The sequence below is a fragment of the Macrobrachium nipponense genome, chromosome 3 (assembly GCF_015104395.2).
Source record: "Macrobrachium nipponense isolate FS-2020 chromosome 3, ASM1510439v2, whole genome shotgun sequence".
NCBI classification, from domain to species: Eukaryota; Metazoa; Arthropoda; class Malacostraca; order Decapoda; family Palaemonidae; genus Macrobrachium; species Macrobrachium nipponense.
Genome location: NC_087202.1, coordinates 111,718,326 through 111,725,825, shown reverse-complemented (window position 1 = coordinate 111,725,825; position 7,500 = coordinate 111,718,326). Strand labels below are relative to the sequence as shown.

At 45.2% G+C, this 7,500-nt stretch overlaps 1 protein-coding gene across 11 annotated transcripts in view; it reads left to right on the top strand.

Annotated features, from left to right (window-relative positions):
* LOC135221962 (nuclear distribution protein nudE homolog 1-like) overlaps nt 1-7,500 on the top strand; it is a 210,967-nt gene that overhangs the window by 131,946 nt on the left and 71,521 nt on the right. The window lies entirely within an intron of this gene.

Genomic DNA, 7,500 nt, shown 5'->3' with positions numbered 1-7,500 from the left:
AAAGAGAAACAGCAACTGCATACTCTCATTTTCTCTCAAATATTAATGCTGGAATAATAAATGTTGAAGGTATAATATATTTAATATTTGTGCCCCGTATATATTTTGATGTCTGAAGGGTACATTTGGTATTTAAATCCATTTGATTTAGCATACCTTCAAGGGAACATGATGTTTGTACTATGAATGCAGTATTGTAGTTTTACCTTTCATGGCTCCCGCTGGACCTAAGGAGGCATAAGCTAGGTCTGAGATACACCATGCGGCTGAAAAGCATAAGGGAGAATCCTTCTTTTGAGATCTTGAAACAGTATGATTCTAGTCTCTTTAGATTTAGTAGATCTTCAACACCATTTCAAATCAGACAGCTGAGTGAACTGAAGGATGGAAATATAAAAACACAAAAGATCTTACAGGCTAAACATCCTGCTATCCCTGCTTGGTGTATTTCAATAATAGATGTATGCACTAAAGAAATAGAGAAGAATTTGCATTACATTTCATAGACATTTGTTGGTAATGTTTAGCCTGTGTAGGTATATACGTATATATATGTGCTCATTGATTTCCTGTTATATGACCAGTTAAATTCCCCAGTAACAGTGGATAATGTTGTTTTGAGGAATATGTTTTGAATTGCATGGTAGATTTTCACTCTGAGGAATATGTTTGAATTGCACAGTAGATTTTCACTCTGAGGGATATGTTTGAATTGCATGGTAGATTTTCACTCAGGGATATGTTTGAATTGCACAGTAGATTTTCATTGTTTTTAGCAGACCAATGGGCAGTTTATACTCAGAGCTTCGTTTCCAGAAGAGCTTTAATGTTTCTGCTGGAACAGATTAAACTGATTAGGTGACTATGATGGAAGTGTATGGTATTAGAGAGAAACCATGAGTAAGAAACATTATACATATATAGGAATTATGAGTAAGAAACTTTACATCAATTCTCCCAAAGCCTCCAATATAAAGTGCTTGATGGATTGTCTCAGGAAATACAAAGATGAGGGGTTAGCATAAAATTAATGAGGAGTTGAAACATGAATTTTCTGATGACAGGTATAGATGTCATCAAAGTTATTTCCCTCTTGCTGCAAGAGAGACTTAAGCCTTAAAAAATATAGATCCCTAGTTTTTAGTAAGGGAAGGAAGTACGATGGAATATACAATTGTTTGGATGCTAGCTATCTTTTATCCTAGAAATGAAAGTACTTTGTTTTATGTGTGCTGATTAGCAGAAGCTTTTACCAGTTGCTCTATTGAGAAATCTGTTGTAAGAAAAGTATTCACTAATGCTGAATCATTGATAGCAGTGCATCTGCCACTGGTTCAGAGCTCATCCGGTAAAAGTAACCTTTGTTATTCAGAGGCACAGAATAGACTTCTTACATGCGAAAAGTATTCTTTTTGTCATATTTCCTCTTTTGAGAAGGGAAAAAATGCTTGAGAAAAAGTTGTTCTCAAGGTATTTTGAGTAGAAGCTGCTTTATTGTGCTTGAAGTGAACTCCATCCTTCTTAGTTGGAAATGTATGTTGAATCTTAGATTCAAGTCATGAAGGCAGGATATTTACCTTTGTGGACCTTTCTCAATGTGTGGAGCTAAAGATGCAACAGTGTAACAATTATAAATGTTTTTTTGTCAGGGTAAAAAGGTTATCCATATATGTAAATGGAAAGGGTTACCAGACTCCAGTATAACAGTGGTTAGGTTTTCTATTCCTTCAACAAATACCTTTGAACCTTTTTTGAATGATCGTGAATTTAACACCTTAGTTTCATTCTTGACACCTGATTATTTTGCATGCTCCTAAACAAGCCAGGGAACTCCAACTTTTGGTTACTGATTGACTTCAGTAAGGCTAGTGGCTCCTTCATTCCCCTTCATTCCATCGTTTTCCTGTATTCATGGGCTTGATATGCTGGCAGCATAGCAGTGTATAGAAAGCAAGTAAACATAATTAATATTTGTGTTGGCAAAGAAATAAGGTAGTTATGTAAGGTATTCACTGTTGATACCTAAACTTGCTTTTCAGAAAGACAAATTACTGTAAAGATGGACAAATCCATTGTCAACAGAAAACACCAAATCTGAAGCTGGGATATTTACTGCTTGCTCATTCCACATTTCCCTGATTCTGCAGCTCATATAATCTACATGAGCTGCTGCCAAGAGCTTTTAGAGATTGCTGGTTGTTATCTGGTGCTTCTGATGTTCCCTTATGGTATTAGAGACAGACCATAACTTCTGTGCCGTACATTAGGTGTAACACCACATTCACTGAGAGCACCTTTTACCCTCAAACAGTGTTTCCAGAGACTTCTGGATATTTCATCTCCATTTATAAACCACAAAGCCTGCGAGCAGACTTTTCTTTACCCCGAAAGCTTTCCCACTGCAACTGCATAAATTAGCTGGTCCACAGATATTATGGGCACTTGTCATTGATTGTGAAAATATGTTTTCTTGATTTTGGCCATGCTTGTTTTGTTAAAGTTATAGGAGGAGTTTGGTTTCTTTAGTTTAGGAGTCGTGGATGTGGTGCGCTGACTAAATTTGAAATGGTGAATTGGCAACCACGACTCTTGCCCAGGCGGTTAAGAAACTGAATGCTGTAGGATGGGTGCGTGGTCCTTGACCACTTTTCACCCGATATACACGAACGTTGCCAGATCTCACAAGATTCCTTGCCTTTCATCTATGATTTAACTGGATCCAGCTAGGCGCTATAAAATTATCCTATTGTTAAGAGCTCAGGTTTGTAGCTATGAAAAATACAAATTGTCTTAGAAAATTTGTCATTTTTGCTGATTAATAGAAAACTGTTACATACATTGACATTTTGTACATGAACTTTCCTGTCAGATATATACTTAGCTATACGTCTCTGACGTCACGACAGAATTCAAAACTCGCGGCACACGCGACAGGTAGGTCAGGTGATCTACCTTACCCGCGCTGGGTGCGCGGATGTAAGAACCAATCTCCCTTTCCAGTCAGAATTTTTCTGTCGCCGGTGACGACTACACCTGTGGTTGTTACCTCCTGACAGCTTGATTCATTTCTCGTTGCCGTGGATTTATTTGGACTGACTTTCGGTGAAGTACCTGATCTTGTTGGCTTGGCATACGCATTTGTGGATTGTTTTTGGATATTGATTTGGATTTTTCTTTGATTTCGAGATGTCTGAGTTAGAGGTTAAGAAATCTTCTATGTTTAGAGTGTGTGCTATGGATGAATGCAAGGTGAGACTACCGAAAGCTACGGTAGATCCTCACACAGTTGCTTTAAATGTAGAGGTAAAGAATGTTCTTTTGATAACCCGTGTAATGATGTGAGAAGTTGGATGAGGGTGAATGGAAGGCTCTTTCTTCCTACTTGAGGAAGTTAGAGAAAGACAGGGTGAGAAAGGCTTCTTCTAGAAGTTCTAGTAAGTCTCGTATTAGCGAGGTAGAAGAAAATCCTGTTGTATGCATTAGAACCTTCTCCAGTTTCAGCTCCTGCGCCCTGCATCGAACCTAAGGATACGACCTACGGAAGTGGCAACCATGAGAGCCACGATCCTTAGCATGGAAAAGAAGATCCGTTCGTTGCAAGGTAAGAGTAGTGAAGGTGAATTGTGCAGTGACCCCAGTGCAGTGGAGGGTGCGTCTGATCGGCTCCTTAATGCTTCCAGGCCGTCAAGGACTTCAGACTCCCAGTCCCAGTGGGAGGAGAAAGGGTGGAAAAAGCCGCAGGCCCAAGGAATAGGGAGAAACTCCCACGATCAGGCGTCCCCTCGGTAGATCCTGATGCTCGTACCCAGGCTGCCCTTGTTCGCGCGAAGAAGGAGGTATTGCGCCAATGCTTCTCTTCGTCTTCCTCACCTTCACCTAGAAGAGGATGGAGCGCCTCGGATTCTTCACGACCGCTGAAGAGAGCCTGGAAGGCGCCTGGCTCCTTTCCTTCCAGCCCGGAAGTTTTCCAGAAGAGCCGGGAGTAGAGATCAAGAAAACCAGGAGGAGCAGGAGTTCTCGCCTCATAGTAGGCTTCGAGCCTCTTCTCCGGTGGAGGATTTTACAAGATCTCCAGCTCGAATTCTTGCGGGAGGGACTGCAAGCGCAGATTTCGGCACTGGCGGGCTCCTTGGCAGGAGGAAACGCGGCGGAAAGACGTCTCCCCTCTCCCTGTCAAGAAGTTCTAGGATTTTCCTTCACCTTGTCGTTACCGTCTCAGTCAGAGTCGGTTCTCTCTCCTTTATCAGCGGATGGAAGGAGGCGCTCTTCCCTCAGCAGGCGCTTGTCGTCTTCAGGCATCAATCGCCCAAGAAGCTTTCTCCTGGTGACTACATCTCTCCAGTAGGAAGGGATCTAGCGACTAGTAGGCGTTCGTCTAAAGACAGGCGTACAGCCTCGTCCTCGCGCTCTTTTACGAAGATCCTTCATTCTCCGGATAAGAGAGCCTACTCTTTGATGGATTCATCAAGAGACAGGATCTCGCCTTATGTTAGGCGCCTTGAGCCTAGTAGGCGCTACTCCCCAAGTAGACGCTCTCCCGCTCCCAAGCGTGGTGCGGAGGATAGGCGCTTTTCTCTGATAGGCGCTTTTCTCCTGATAAGCGCGGCTCTACTTTAGCCGCTCGATTCAGGACAGGCGCCGTAGAGCCTGAAAGATATGTCTCTTCTGGGAGACTACCTTTGAAGAGACACAACAAGTCGGGAGCGGAAGTTTGTGGAGCATGGTAGACGCCGGTCTCCTAGTAAGCGACCTTCTCCAGACCTTCGCTCTCCTGTAAGTAGGCGCCAAGAGCCTAGTAGGCGTTCGCCTCATGGTAGGCGCAGCTCGCCTTGGCAGCCGCTCTCCTTTGAACAGGCGCATGGATCTTGAGAAGCGCCTTGAGCATAGTAGGGCTCTCCTCTCCTAGCGGCGCTCCCCCTTGGAAGCCCGGAATTCTAGGAGTAGGATTAAGGAGCAAAGAGCACGCACTCATCAGAGTAGGAAAGACTCATTCGAGAGGAGCTCTCCAGAAACTTTGGCTTCCCCTGATAGGCGCCAGTTACTACTAGACACTCTCTGGACAGGCGCATTTCTTTAGAGAAGGCTAACTGCACTCGTAAAGAAGCGGAGGGTTCTTCAGTGGATGAAGTTGAACCTTCAGAAGAGGATTTGGTGAAGGACTCGTCAGTTTCGTCCTACAAGATCCTTACAGATCTACTTCTTCAAGAGTTTGGAGACTCCCTTACTCCCGTCGCTCCTCCTTCTCCTCTCTCTTTATTCTCGACTTCGAAGAAGACGAAAGTTTCCTCTTGTGTGAGGATGAAGCCAACCATCTCAATGAAGAAAGCTTTGAGAGGTGTTGGTGATTGGCTGCTTTCTAAGGAAGAGAAAGGGAAACTGTGTTTTCTTTCCCTCCTTCCTTCCAAGCTTACGGGCAGACTCGGATTTTGGTACGAGTCTGGAGAACCCTTAGGTCTGGGTCTTCCTTCATCGGCGGATGCGGACTTCTCTTCTCTGGTGGATGCAGCACGACGCTCGGCTCTTTTGTCGGCCAAAACGACCTGGGCTATGAACGAGCTTGACCACTGTGAAGGGAATGTTTAGAGTCTTGGAAGTCTTCAACTTCCTTGACTGGTCTTTGGGGGTCTTGGCTAAGAAGACTCAGAACCCGGATGCTATTTCGCCAGAAGATCTAAACAGTGTTCTAACGTGCATTGACAAAGCAGTTAGAGATGGATCGAGCGAAATAGCCTCCCTCTTTGGAGCAGGGATCCTTAAGAAGAGATCAGTCTTCTGCTCTTTTCTCACGAAGTCTGTTTCGCATGCCCAAAGAGCCTCTCTCCTGTATTCGCAGCTCTCGCCTCTGCTTTTTCCAAAGAAGATAATCCAGGACATCTCAGGATCTATCTCTGCGAAGGCGACTCAGGACATGCTCGCACAGTCGGCACGGAAGCCTAAGACCTCCTTCCAGACGAAGACTAAGAAGGAGACTCCAGCTAGACAGGAGCCCTTTCGAGGGGGCCCCCCTTCTAGAGCCTCTACCTCGAGAGGTAATAGAACTTTCAAGAGAGGTGGATCCTTCTCACGCTCTGTCAGAGCTAAGAAGTAGGGAAGTAGTCCTCCAAACACCAGTAGGTGCCAGACTTCTAAGATTCTCGGAAGCCTGGACAAAGAGAGGAGCGGACAACTGGTCCCTCTCTATAATAAGGAAAGGATATCTGATTCCTTTACGGAAAGACCACCGTTGACAACGACTCCGAGGGATGTTGTGGCCAGTACAGGGATCCCATCATGAGCCTTGCTTTAACACAAGCAGTGGAACTAATGTTCGAGAAAGAGGCTATAGAGCTAGTGAGCGACCCTTGCTCAGCGGGCTTTTACAACCGCCTTTTTCTAGTTCCAAAAGCCTCAGGAGGATGGAGACCGGTTCTGGATGTAAGCGCCCTGAATTTCTTTGTAGAAAAGAGGAAGTTCGCCATGGAGACGACATCCTCAGTGTTGGCGGCCCTTCGGCCAGGGGACTGGATGGTGTCCTAGATCTTCAGGACGCTTACTTCCATGTGCCTATCCATCCTTCGTCAAGGAAATACCTCAGGTTCATGATGGGAGGAAGGATATTCCAGTCAGGGCCTTGTGCTTCGGCCTTTCAACAGCCCCTCAGGTCTTTACAGGCCTAATGAAAAATGTAGCAAGATGGCTACATTTGGAGGGAGTCAGAGTGTCCCTTTACTTGGACGACTGGCTGATCAGAGCCAAGTCTCAGGAAAGATGTTTGGAGGACCTACAAAAGACCCTTTTCATGGCAAGTTCGCTGGGACTTTTGGTGAACTTCAAAAGTCTCAGTTGATCCCCAGTCAAGATCGTATCTATCTGGGGATCGGATGGCTTCTCTGGATTTTCGGGCTTTTCCGTCTCCAGAACGGATAGCCCGAGGGTCAGAGAAAGTCAAAGCCTTCCTAGAGAAAGAAGTATGCACAGCGAGGGAGTGGATGAGTTTGTTGGGGACACTCTCCTCGTTGGAGCAATTCCTTTCTCTAGGAAGGTTGCACCTCAGACCTCTCCAGCTCTTCTCCATCGAAACTGGAGGTGTCATTCACAAAACCTAGAGTTCTCCTTCGAGATTTCAAAGGAAATCAAGAAGGACCTCTCTTGGTGGGCCAACCCTCTCAAGTTTGCAGAAGGGATGTCCCTTCACATTCCGAACCCCAACCAAGTGTTGTATTCCGACGCCTCGGAAAACAGGTTGGGGAGCGACGCTCGGCTCAAGAGAAGTGTCAGGCACCTGGAACAAGGAAGGTGGGACCTGGCACATCAACAAGAAGGAGCTGATGGCGGTTTGGCTAGCTTGAAAGCTTTCGAGCCCCACGTCCTAGCTTCAACAGTTCAGATCAACTCGGACAACACCACGGCCCTGGCTTACATCAGGAAGCAAGGGGGGTGGGGACTCACTCTTTCTCCCTGTACGAGACAGCAAAACAGAACTCCTGCTTTGGGCGAGAAAAAAGGAAGATTTGTCTCCTT